The sequence below is a fragment of the Rattus norvegicus genome, chromosome 8, assembly GCF_036323735.1.
Source record: "Rattus norvegicus strain BN/NHsdMcwi chromosome 8, GRCr8, whole genome shotgun sequence".
In the NCBI taxonomy this organism is placed as follows: domain Eukaryota; kingdom Metazoa; phylum Chordata; class Mammalia; order Rodentia; family Muridae; genus Rattus; species Rattus norvegicus.
This window is the reverse complement of record NC_086026.1, coordinates 19386759-19399744: the sequence shown is the minus strand read 5'-3', so window position 1 is coordinate 19399744 and position 12986 is coordinate 19386759. Positions and strand designations below refer to the sequence as shown.

Below are 12986 nucleotides of genomic sequence, written 5' to 3'. Positions count from 1 at the left end.
GCATAGGTCTGAGTTTGCTTAGAAACTCTGTCTATTCCATGTCGTATGCTAGCCATACTGTTTCAACTGTATCAGCTATGTTTAAGCAAATGAATGCAGGTGTTCGTGAAGAGTGGCAGTGTGGATGCTTGTGGTATTCTGTGGCTTGCTGCTTGTAGGTTACCTGAGGCCTCAATGTGAATTGACTCAACTGTGGTCATGTTGATCTGAAGGAGAGGACCATTTCCACATTGACTGCTTACATGAGGCTTCCCCCTCCAAGCTCTTTTCTTTCATATATGCCACATGCTGTGATCTTGAGTCTCTTCTAGATATTCAAATCAGTCTGTTAATTGGAATGTTGAACAAATGATGTCATTGTTGGTGCTAGAGAGGATTTATATTGGGTAAAACATAAAATTTTTATCAAATTAAATATATCATAATGCTATAATAGTAAGTAATCAAAATTATAGACAATCAATAAAACCACGGACTTGGAATTGGACCAACCCTACACCAAAGATTCTGGGCCTGGAGCCTGTTGTTGTACCTCTTACCTTTAAGTCCCTAACCCTGTGCAGTTATTTGTATGTGAGCTTTCTTCCTGTTGAGCCAGGGTCCAGTTTTCATGGATTCCTTAGAGAGTGTAAGCCCCCAACCCTTTCCTTATATCTTTTGGTCAAGACAGAGAATTTGCTTTCTATGTCAGGCCTTCTGCTAACCTCTAATTTCTTAGTTTCTTATCCCTAGGTTCACAATGCCACTGCTTTTCTGATGAGTAAGATTTCTCAGTCACATAACTGAGGAGTGTTGCAGCTGAAATGCTAACCCAGCAAAACCAATCCACTGTATGCTTTGGGCCGCTTCTCTATGCAGGACTACCTTTTGGGCAGACAGCCTTTTTGGTTGCACTGCCACTGCCATTTGAAGCATCTTTCCTGTGCGGTAACTGCTTCTTAAGCACCCTGCCTTCACCACACTCCAGCAGCCTTCCAGACTGCTGACTCCCATTGCACAGCTGGCTGCGGGGTGCAGACCGTTATCGGAACTGTCTATTCTAGACGGCACAAATGGATAGGCCTTGCTCTGGACCATCTCCAGGAAATCCATCCCAAACCCTGAATGGTCCTGGCCCTGCTCCAAAACTGTACTAACCTCCCACAAATTGTGATTCCAGACACGTTTATACCTTGGCCCCCAGGATAATGGAAGCCACAAAAGAGGCAGAAATTAAAATGTCAGTCCAGCTGGGCCCACAATGTGGGCCAGCAATTACAATGGGACCAACTGTCTCTTGGGGCACCTGAGGGTAGCACGCCTGTGCGTTCCATAGTAGGAACAGAGTCATCCAGAGACATTTCCTACATGCATAGCCACTGTAATTATGGTGTGCTACTTATCAACTAATATTTTAATGAGCAATTGGAAAAAATAAACCAAGTACAAAACAATTACCAGAAATCTGGTGACCTTTGTCACACACCTCCCATTGCCATTTTATGAAAACTACACAGCCCAAATTATTGTTTGATGGAAGCTGTAAGACAAGATAGAGCAGCATGCTTCTCTACCAAGAAGAGTGAGGACTCTGATATCGTCACAGTGACCTCAGGTCCCGAAAGGCAAGCATTAGATGATGCCATGCAGATGGAAAGAGTGTCCACAGCAGAGATGGCAGGCCTTAGAATAAGGGAAGCCAAGGACACGGGGTGACAGAGGGTTCAAGCTATGTGGACAGCTGGACATTGCCCATTTCAGTTTTCCCATCCATTCCTTACCAGCCGGCCGTTGGCAGGAGCCGCTCGTTTTACTGAAGCTGTCGGGTGTTTTGTGCTTCTGAGGGTGCAGTTAAGTGCTTGCTGTGGCACACTTGAGTCTTTGCTAGGTCCGAAAGCAGGAGTCTACTTCCAGTGTGCAGAGAATAAGCAGCGACTCACCCCGAACAGCTCTGCAGCTAAGCTGCATGGAGAAGCCGTGGTCCAGCAAATAAAGCAAACCTGCCACGTCTCGCCCAGCAGGCCGCCTGTCCCCGGGTATCTTCACGCAGGATGGCCACACAGTGTTGTGACACACCTGATGCACGCGGTTTTATGGTTTGTCTTCGCACTTCCCGCTTCACTAGACTAGACGTTCTGTGAGGACAGTCTGTGAGGACAGTCTGTGAGGACAGTCTTCGCCATCATCCTCAATGTGAATACTCTAGGGACAGAATAATCAACTCAGTGAGGTTCTAGTTTATGTCACAGCAACAGTGAATTCTTAGTGGAAAGTGGATTCATTGCCTGGGCTTGTTTGCTTGCTTGCTTGTGTGTTTTGTTTTGTTTTGAGACATACATAGTTTCTCTATGTAGTCCTGACTGTCCTGAAGCTCACTTTGTAGACCAGGCTGGCTTTGAACCCAGTGCCTGCCTCTGCCTCCCAAGTGCCGTGATTACAGGTGTGTGTGCCATTGCTCCCCAGCATGCCTAGGTATTTTGAGTACTTTCTCATGGTGGCACACTGCACCTCAGTGTGTGACCTCAGTGTTGACTATAACTGGGAAGATAGGAGTGAGTGGCAGCGTGCAGTGAATTGTGACACCCCTCTCATGCTGGACTCTGCTGCAGGGGCCTCTAATACAGTGGTTCTCAACCTTCCTACTGCTGTCACCCTCTCATACAGTTCTTCATATTCTGGTGACATCCAACTGTAAGATTATTTTTATTTCTACTTCATAACTGTAATTTTACTACTGCTATAAATCGTAATGTAAATATCTGTGTTTTCTGTTGGTCTTAGGTGACCCCTGTGAAAACTTAATGTGTCTCCCAAAGGGGCCACAAGCCACAGGGTGAGAACTGCTGTTCTAGGAGGCAGGGGGTGGGCCCTGTTGCTACAGTGGGTCCAGCATCTGTAAACCCTTCTCTGTTTCTCCAGGGAATCATCTTCCTCAGGGCTAAGAGGCCTGACTCAGCCATGGTTGCAGCCGGGGCTACCAGAGGAGACCTGCAGCAGGAAGCTTGTTGGTTTTGCTGGGGAAGAGTTATCTTGGACCTGTGGGACCTTTATATTGAAGTCACACAGGGGAGGAAGGTGTTGAGGGCAAGAGAGAAAAGGGGGTAAGGGGTCCTTTAGACACCAGGAGAGCTGAAAAATCCCCCATGACTTTTTATTTATTTTTTTTAAATGTTGCTTTCTACAATACTACAGCGAATCCCCGAGCCATATGACTCTATCCTAGAAGATTCACAAAGGAACTAAATTTGGCAAGTCACAGTCTTACTAGGAATTCATCATTTTCCTGGGCTGAAATCTACTTCAGCTACAGGAAACTCACATTGTGTAATACCACTTCAACCGGACAGCTCTGCATGGAGACACTGATTAGGACGCATTTGCTCCTTCTGTCATTCGGGAGATATTTATTGAGTGCTCACTGTATAAGTAGCCCTTTTCTCCAGTTGCATATTTAGGTCATCCTTTGAGCTGTTCCTCACATCAAAGGGATTCTGGACCATTCCTTCCACAGAGGAGCTCCACTGTGTAGTATCCCTTTAACTGCACATAGAGCACAGTGCACAATGACGACGGCATTGACTCATTGGTGTTACACTTTCCCTGCGTATCAGTCATATACTAGGCCTAAAGATGACAGGGGTGAAAGACACTGTGTTGTGCTGAGAGTTCTCTGGACCCACAGCAACCTGTAAGTCAGGGGCACACAAGGTAGAGAGAACCCAAATGGCCTTGGAGGGGACCCTTTCAGGTGCTTTCACATGAGAGGGGGCCAGGGTAGGAGTGTGGTCTTTTGACAAGTGTCTGCGGGAGGGAAAGGGCACTCCATGGAGGCTCGGAGGTAAAGCTAAAGAGGAAAAGAACACTCCAGATCCGGAACTCAAAAGAGTCTGCCAAAGCAGGAGTGGACAAGATGAGAGAGGCACCAGACAAAGCTGAAGAGCCCAAAATGCTGTACTAGAAAGGTAGACGCTTTCCCTGTAAGGTTGCATGGAGTTTGAAAAGTTGTCGATAGTGATGGGGTTAACATGCTTGGCTTTACATTTGGGGAAGCCAGTTTGATAGTATTTGGGCCTCTAGAAATCAAGGTTTCAGACCAGCTGGGAGACTTAATGGTTAGGTGAAGGGTGTTATGGGACTCACTAAGGTAGTAGCTGACTGAGTAGGAAGAAGGGCATGGTAGTGGAGACACGTAAACAGCGGGGCTACAGGGGCATCAGAGGGCCCATAACTTCAGTGGTCCTTGGAAGTGTTCGAGAAAGTGTGAGCCTCAGACCCACTGAGTCAGAGAATTGTAAGTTCAAGACGCCCTAGATTTCTTTCTCCAGAGGCCATTAAAGCTTAAGGAACACTCCCGTAGGCCTCAGCCTAGCACTGAGACACCTGGAACTCCCCCGTCACTGAAGGCATTCTAGCACAGAAGTAGTGAAACGTTCCATAGTTGGCATTGAGTGGTGGCTGGCATTGGTGCTAAGAACCTAGCAGACATCAGTAGAGCGGCTCTGCCTGGGTTGTGCAGTCTGAGGAGGTTTCCCTAATATGTTAAGCAGTTAGGCAGCAGTGAGCTAGGTAAAGCAGGCAGGAAGAGAGCATGTGTGATTTCCCATGCAGACAGCCCAGGGTGGGAGAGACATGGGGCTGGGAATAACAGTGCGAGCAGGAGAGAGAGCATGGGTGGGGCCTGTAGAGATATCAGATCCAGCCCAGTAGGTTTAACATTTAGAGGAAAATAGGAAGGCCTGAGCAATATGGGAAGACCACCAGTAAGAGGAGAAAAGAAGTAGCTGAGGCTCCCTTGATGACTGAGCACAGCCTCGTCTTCATTGCTGGGGCCATTGCTTGAGGTGCCTTGACTGCGACTGGTTCCAGAAAGATCTGTGGGATGTTCTTTCTATGTGGCCTTGTCCTAGACAAGGCAGAGGAATTGAAGTGCTGTCATGTGATCCTTGTGATGTGACATCTTGTTCCAGGTGACATCTGGCTTCATTGTGACGCTTAATCCACAGAGCAGGGATCATTTTATTCCCTTGCTGTCTCATGGTTGTGTCAGCTCCACTTTTCCAACCCCTAGGACTTAAAGGCAGTTGTTGGTGGTTGTTATACAAACTTCTACATTTTCCCAATTCCGGGCCCCGTCCCAGCCTTGTCTTTCTAAACCAGCCTCCACTTCACTAGTTCTCTCTCCTGACTACCTCAGACAGACCTGCTGAGGCTTCTTTGTGTTGCTCTAGGACCCTCCTTCATCACTGACGACAGGGTGCCCCTTGGCACAGCAGCATCTATACAGATGTTGGCCAGTCCAGACTCTTCCCAACTCATAGCTAAAGACAGATGCTGTTTAGGGATGCCTATAAGACCTGTGAGTTCCCACCCAACAGTAGTTGTGACATTACATTTTAATTTTGTTATAGACCTAATAATCCATAAAGGGCTGCTGTTTTACTCACTACCATCTCGTTAATTGGCTCAGAATGCAGTGTGTGATGGACATTTAATAAACATTTTCTCAGTAACTTAACCCACGTTGTTTTTAGACTTGCAGGAAGTGTGCAAAACAGCCAGGGTGCTGGTTGTGTTCTGAGGTGGAAGTGTGAGACCCCGGCAGGCAGTCTCCAGAGCTGGGCCAGTGCAGTCTACAGCCTGTGCTCTGCTTTCCAGAGCACCGCCTAATGCTCCACAGAAGCACCGTCTCTTCAGTAGAGACATGGCACGTCACATGCAGTGAGTCTAAGGACACCTGCTGGTGGCATGACTAAGTCTGTTAAGGTGCCTGGAGGACACATGTATGATCCAGGTTCAATCCCCAGATCTTCAGAAGGTAGAAGGAGAGGACTGCCTCCTGCAAGTCGTCCCATGGCCTCCCCACATTCACACCCATAAACAAGCACACTGAATCACCTTTAACTCTGGAGAAAAGAGGCAGAACTCAGATAAGTCACCAATTTTTAATTTTATAGGCAGGATGTGTCAAAAGGCCTGCAATTTGCAGATAGAACCCCTATTAACTGGTACAGAAAATGTCAAACTTCACTGTGTCACAGTGGAAAGCCAATTGCTAAATTAAAAAAACCTTTTTACGTGTAATCATCTCAGTGTTTGTATTTTTCACTGTCTCCTGTCACGTTTCACTGTTTTCTGTTTAAATTGTGATTTCCCCAGATTCCTACATCGAGTGCTCTCTGCCTGAGTTTTTTTCTCTGTCAACATTCGAGTTTCTATGTTTGCCAAAAATACCAGAGTGCTTGGTAACCTTTACTGAGTCTGTTACTGCTGCTGCTAAGAAGGTGTTACTGCTAAGTAACCCAAGCAGTCCTTAAACTCAGTGTATCTCAGGCCGGCCTCCAATTCATGGCAATCCTCCTGCCTCAGCCTCTGGAGTGCTGGGATTACAGGTATGCACTGCTATGCCTGACTTTTTTTGAGACATTTTGTACCTTGCATACCAACTCTGTGATATGGATATCCTAATTATTGGTTTATTCAGATTCACCAACAAAGGACAGATACTTTGCTCTCCCTGACTTATTTTTAAGATAAATTAGCAGAGAGATCATTATCACATTGATTTTGGTTGCTCTCCCTGCTCTTGATGTGCAGGTATGTGAAGACTGTGTGAGTGAAGATTGAATGAGGCCTGATTCTAGAGCCTGAACTCTGACCCCAGCATCCAGAGTTCTCCAAGGGCCCAAAGACAGCACGCCCTGCTGGGTGGGCTCTCAGAGGCCACCTGGCTCTGAACATAAAGGGTGCTTGTGGGTTTCGTCAACTAGGTTACTTTCTGGGCTGGTTGGGCAGTATGGTTTGACTTGTGTTTCCTGGACTCTGGAACTGCATGGATAGTGTATGAACTTTAAATCTGCATGTAGTTTTTCATCAATAAAATATTAATAATTTAGTGAGGTTGCCAGCCAGCATATAGGTGTATGACAAGGGAATTTTTCTTTGGACCTCCATGGAATGCTAACTCGCTGTCATTTTTAAAGTGTTGCAAAAGCAAATGCAAGGGCATAGATGTGTTGAGTCCACAGTGAGGGCACAGAGAGCAGAGACAAAGTCTACAGCAATTGCAACTGCTTGTCACCTCAAAGTAACACAGGAAAACAGAGTCAGTGAAAGTCTGCAAATGCGAGCAGTGTGAAAAGAACTCATTTCAGGGAGCACCGTGGGCTGAAACTGAGAGTGCCGTGCCTGCTACAGATCAGGTGGGAAGGCCTGAGGATGGAGGCCCTCAGGGACTTGCCCTTTCCCATGGCTACAGAGCCATCGCTGGGAAAATGAGAGCAGCATGAGTTCCTCTGAGAGAGTTGGAGACCCCACCTCCGCCCCAGAGGAGGGGGCTGGGTATTTGGGGGCTATAGCCCAAGGTCAAGAAAGAAAAGCAAAAAGCCCAAACCACCCACTTTCCGAGTTCCTCCTCTCCTGTTCTCCTCTCCCAGCCTTTTAGTCTCATATCCTTGGCTGAACTGCCTTCTTAGCCTCCGTCTAGTTTCAAACTGAGGCGACCTTGCTCTCAACTGAGAGAGCCAGATGTGGCTGTTTCCAAGGAGTAAATCTGTGGTGTTTGTGTGTGGTTTGCTTTTTCCTATGGAAAAGTAATCTAGGAAAGCCGAACTATTTCTAACGTGCACCGAAGGTTGAGAAGGAGGGCTGTGCAGCCGTGATGAGATGGAAGAGACTGTCAGCTGGGCCCCGGGACAGCCAAACAGCAGGCAGGTCCCCGTCCCATCTAGAGGCATACCGAGCAACCCAGGAAGAGCCTGCTACCCACTGCCCTGACGGTGGATTTATTGAGCTGGTTATGAAGCCTGCTATTTCTGCTCTGTCAAATTCATTCCATTAAGACTTAAAATAAGTCTGCAACTGGATAATCTTACTGTTATAGGAAGAAGCCTTATGTAATACATGCAAATGCATGTTGAAATTATTAGGCTTTTATTTCCTCCTCCTCAGAGCAGCATTTAAGTAAGAGCTGTAAAAGCCCAGAGATTTTCGATAATAAATGTATATCTGAGAGTATCTCCTGACATTGTGTGGAAAGCTATCCAAAGGTTTTCGGCAAAGGCTCTGTGGGGATAGACAGAGCGGGGCCTAATGCCTCCTAGTTACTCTCTAGTTACTTCAGACTGCTCCATGCAAATCACCTTGCTGTCAAGTCCTGAAAGTTGTTCGGTCCACCAGAAAAGCGTTCAGAATTTGGGTCAGAAAGCCAGGGGTGGAGTCCCAGTCTTGCCCTTTGTGAGTTCTGTGTCACAGCTACTGCAGGATTCCTTTCTTTCCTGTACAATGGGAGAAGTAACAGTTCCTGTTTCCTGGGGCTGCTGGTGAGACTTGGGAGACATCCATCTATGGAGTGCCCTGCAAGTTTCAAAGGGCAGGGAGGTGGCCAGCTCTTGCAGTCACTCGTTGCCTCACAGAATGAGGGATAGCTACACGAGAAGGAGAAAACCACTTATTACAAAAAGCCCTCCTTCATAGTTACCATAGCAGATGACGACATACTTGAATTCTGTCCATAAAGGCAGATATAAAGTAATCAGAAAGCTAGTCCATTTTAGATGTGAAAATACCTTTCATCTACAAAGAAAAAAAAGTTTCTTTTGAGATTGTAGAGGGGTCGGTCGTGTGGCCTAAAAGAGTGCCACAATTTAGCATTTGCTAAATTGTGGGTTGGAGGGCTGTAAGACGACTGAAGGAATCACACACACAAATTTTTAATTCCATTTGAGCTATAATCTGATTTCACTGTGGAGTACAATGTCCCTTTCAAGAGAAATCTGAAGTCAATATGGAGGACTGTGGTGCAGAAGTTTTCCACCCAGCAACAGGATGACGTCAGCGGTCAGGGAAAACAACCAATCAGGAGGCAGAATGAATAAACGCGTGCTGGGATTTCGCTCATCGGTCTCCTAGAGCAAGCTCGGCTCTAAAGTGCAGGGGTTATTTGCAGTTCCACTGCACTCCAAGCCTAGACCCAGCGGCTCCATGGTTGAAAGAGCACCGTGCGCGCAGGCGTTGTTGAGACCATTTGCATCCAGACCTGGTCCTGCAACTTCTAAGAGTCACGTTGATGTATTTCTGCAAGAATTGGGGACTGGGGGTGGGGCGAGGGGAGAAGGGGCATAAAAAAGTCAGGATTAGTAAATATTTTAAAGGCTTGATTTATATGCTGTGCCTTGTAGTTGTTTGAAACCTGTTTTGTTTCATGCATTAGATGCTGCTGGGAGGCTAATGAGCTAATGACACAGGGGCCATTATGTAAAGTTCAGTGCATGCTCTATAAACCTCAGAGAGTTTGAATTTGCCTGTGATGTTTCAGGTCTTCTAATGATAAGCAGTCTGAAAACGAACAGCTGTTTTATCTTTGGGTCAAAAGCCTGACTTTCACTAAGCTGTGCTCTCTGTGTGCACTACAAACATGTCTCAATGGGAAGTTCTAATGTGGCTTGCAGACTAGCTCCCGCGTGAGGAAGCTGGGCAGGATTCCTGAAAACTTGAAGTTTGCCTCCAAACATCTGGTCAGTCTTCAAGGTCTTGGTAGACCGTGGCAGCAGTAATATAGAAAGGGTGCAGATGAAGGGTTAAATCCACCAGGCAGCCTCACTGTCTGTCATACTTCCTAGGCACACACCTTGTCTGCATGAGCCAGGCAGCGTCCTCTCCCGGGAGCGGTGAAGCTCCTCTTTCCGAAGGAAAGAGGCATCTGGCAAGGAGATGGTGATTTCCATCTTTCTTCTTCCAGAGTCGCTGGCAGGCTTCAGCATCGTTGATGGAATTATTAGTCTTCACCTGACACAACTTTCTTTTTGATAGTTTGTGTCTTGGCTGACAGCCTCCTTTTTTCACTAGTGAAATGAAAACAGGATTTATAAAAATGAATTAATTTGAGCGAATTAGGGACATACCATTCTGAACTCCTCCGAGGATCTAGAGAGAAGGATCTAGAGAGAAGCAGAGCGAGTGAGTGGCCGCAGAGCAATCCTTTTGGGTGCAGGTGCCTGCCTGTGCTTGTGGACCAGTCTCCCTCCACCTAGCAGAGCACCATCCCACAGGTGCTGGCAGGGGCATTGCTCAGACCGGAGCAGGGCTCTAAAGATAAATAGCCTTTCACACAGAGGTTCTCTGGCTGAACAGAGTAGTTGAGTAGATGGCTACTCAATAATTCATAGCCCTCTCTCTCCTTTAAACTGGAAATAAACAACTTGTTGGCAAACAGGCATCCCAGAGAGACCCACAAACACTGTGGATTTGTAATTAGCATGTAAAAGGATTGCTGGAAGCCTGTTGTGCCCTGCAGGTTCCCAGGAAGACTGGGAAGGCCTTGTTTACACTCTGGCATTCATTTGCTTAGCAAATCTTCACTGTAAAGGCAACATTAAATTTCCGGGCTTTTTTCTGTTTGACTGACCTCAGATACCAAGCCTTGAGAGAACAGCAAGGGGGCTCCTAATGATTCTATAGCGCCCTTTGTGGGTCTTTACAGAGAGATCCAACAGGTGAAACACCTGAAGCACCTTCCCTGTCTCTTTCTCAGTATTCTCAAGGATACGTGCTCCTTGTATGCAGAGGGGTTTAGAAAAGCTGTTACTGGGGTGGGCCAGGAGCCTTCGTGTGGGTGAAAACCCCAGAGTCAGGTTAGAGGCCACAGCCGCTGCAGTACAGAAGTCAGAGGAAGTGGAGTGCGGTACACTTCCTGGGTGAGCTCACCAGCTATTTTGGACTCTGGTTCCTCATTAGTCGGTAGTCAAGGAGACCACGGGAAATGGCAACATCTGACTATTTTCACCCAGCCTTTTTCTTAGAGACGTGCACTTGCTGACTAAGATAGCGCACTGGACCTGGGGATCAGCTTACCACAGTGCCTTCTTCCCACTAAACAGAGGCAGACGGGGCATGCTCAGAGATTTATGGCCAAGTACCCCCTGATGGCAGGACAAAGGCAGCAGAATAGAGAAACTGAGATTTTCCTGTTGCCCTGCCTTGCATTCTATCTTGCCTGAACCATTGAAGTTCACAGAGAGGTGGCATTAATAAAGACTGCAGGTACAGCCTTGGCTGGGAGTAGAGATTCACCTGATTTTGAATCAAGGGGCCATTCATTCCCTTACAGACCCAATCAGATCTTGGCCTGTACTTGAGCAAGGGAAGTCACCTTATTCCAGGAGGGTGTCATTTTGTATGGGAATATATGGATGTGATTTCGTGGGTTACAGTGACATGGGTAAGGCAACATTTGCAGCGTTGCATGTGAAGGTGAAATTGGAGTTAGGCAGGTTTCATATCCAGTGTGTCGGAGGAACATTCCAAAGAGATTGCTGCAGACTAGCCACTAAGCCAGGGACTCCAAAACTTGTTGGCTATCTAGGCACAGAAGAACCAAGCAGAGTTCCCCTAGAGTGTTCAGGGTGAGCTGGCCATGCCTACACCTTAATTTTGGGTGTCTATTCTCCAAAAGTATGAGACAATACATTTAGGTTGTTGTAACTTGTGTAGCTAGTGGTTCTTTGTTAAACAGCCTTAGCAAATTAAGACAACCAAAATGTCTGTTGCCACGCTATGTAGGGTAAAGTTGCCCATCCATTGTATGAAGATGAGTCACTCACTTTACCTTTCTGGAAGAAAGTTTTCTTACTTGTTCTGTCAAGGTAGAATAGATAGGTCAAAAGGAGTCTTGGAATATTGAGTTGCTCCCCAATATTCTGTGGGTTTTCCTCCTCTAACCTCCTAGAATTTCTGAGAGGACAGAGTAAAGGAGAAAAGAAGGTGCACAGAACCAGCCTGCTGGTGCCTGGCTCAGGCTGAGGCAGTGCCCGACCCAGGCTGTCTCTGGGTTGGGTGACTCTCTCCTGTGATTCCTTTTTGCTTCTCCATGACTCAGCTTGCTGAACAAGGCTTGGGGCAGGTGGGAAGGTTGTGGTGCATGTGGCCCTCGACAGACAAGCCTTCTGATTGAATGGGCAGGGCATCAGCTGCTGGGCCCAGTGTCACTCTGGGCAGCGAAATTATCTACTGAATTATCCTGAGAACTTTGTGTATTGGGCACTCTCCTTCCATGTTTCTGTCATTTAAATAAATCCAAGGTAATTCTTCAATATGGAAACTGAAAGGGAAAACAAGTGTGTTATGTGCCCAAGGTCACAGAGATAAAGACGGAACTCGGAGACTGCTGAACTTGACGGCTTTGCTTGATTATCGTGCAAAACAATGCTTTACCTGGCCGTTTCGCCCTGCGGAGCAGCTACACAAGCAAACAGCGTTTGTGTAGTGCCCAGTGGATGACAGATACACTCAAGGTTCTGGGGATCCAGTAGCACAGGACAGACAGAAGCCCTGCCCTCATGGAGAAGGGAGGCCGACAGTAAAAACAGAGACAAATAATTTAGGTGATAGGAACTATGTAGCAAGTAAAACAGGAAGGGACAGAGAGTGTGATTAGCAGGCTCAGAGAAGACAGTCCTTAGTCTCCGTCTCTTGACATTCATGTCCTTCTATAACCACTGGACTGTGACCTGAACCCAGGGGCTTCATTTGTAAGGAGCACAGTGCAGCAAAGATAGATGAAAAGACATCTAAGAATAACAGAGAAACTGTAAAATTAGGAAGTGGTTTAAGCTAACAGGACTCAGTGAGATCCACATGCTACAGTGACTTTGGTATTCGTTCCTATTTAGTTAGTAAATAACAAACTGCCCTAGAAAGACAAACTTGGGTCTTCTGAGGCTTTGTGCAAGGAGCTCCTCTCTCCACTGTTGATTCACGCAGAGTTTCTTTGTATCAGGACACCAGCAGAATACTTTCTGCTTAATTGTGTTTAATGTCCTTTCCCAGGTCATCACAAGCTCTCAGAGCAGATGGAGAGCCCATTTGGATTCTCTGTATCAACCTAGATTTCCAAGGACTGAAAGAACCAAGAGCCTGACCTTGGCTTCTGTGGAACCAAAAGGCAACATTAAGGCTTCAAGGAATACTTTAGATATCCACTTTCTCAAGCTACAAAGAAATATGAAATGAGA

The 12986-nt window shown here is 46.7% G+C and overlaps 1 long non-coding RNA gene across 3 annotated transcripts in view; it reads left to right on the top strand.

The window, feature by feature from the left end:
• LOC120094081 (uncharacterized) overlaps positions 1 to 12986 on the top strand; it is a 31623-nt gene that overhangs the window by 15616 nt on the left and 3021 nt on the right. For 2 of the 3 annotated variants that reach the window (XR_010054324.1, XR_010054323.1), the window contains exon 2: positions 1 to 12986. This exon is cut by the window's left edge. This is a non-coding gene — a long non-coding RNA (uncharacterized LOC120094081). The other variant, XR_005487967.2, reaches the window with a different exon arrangement.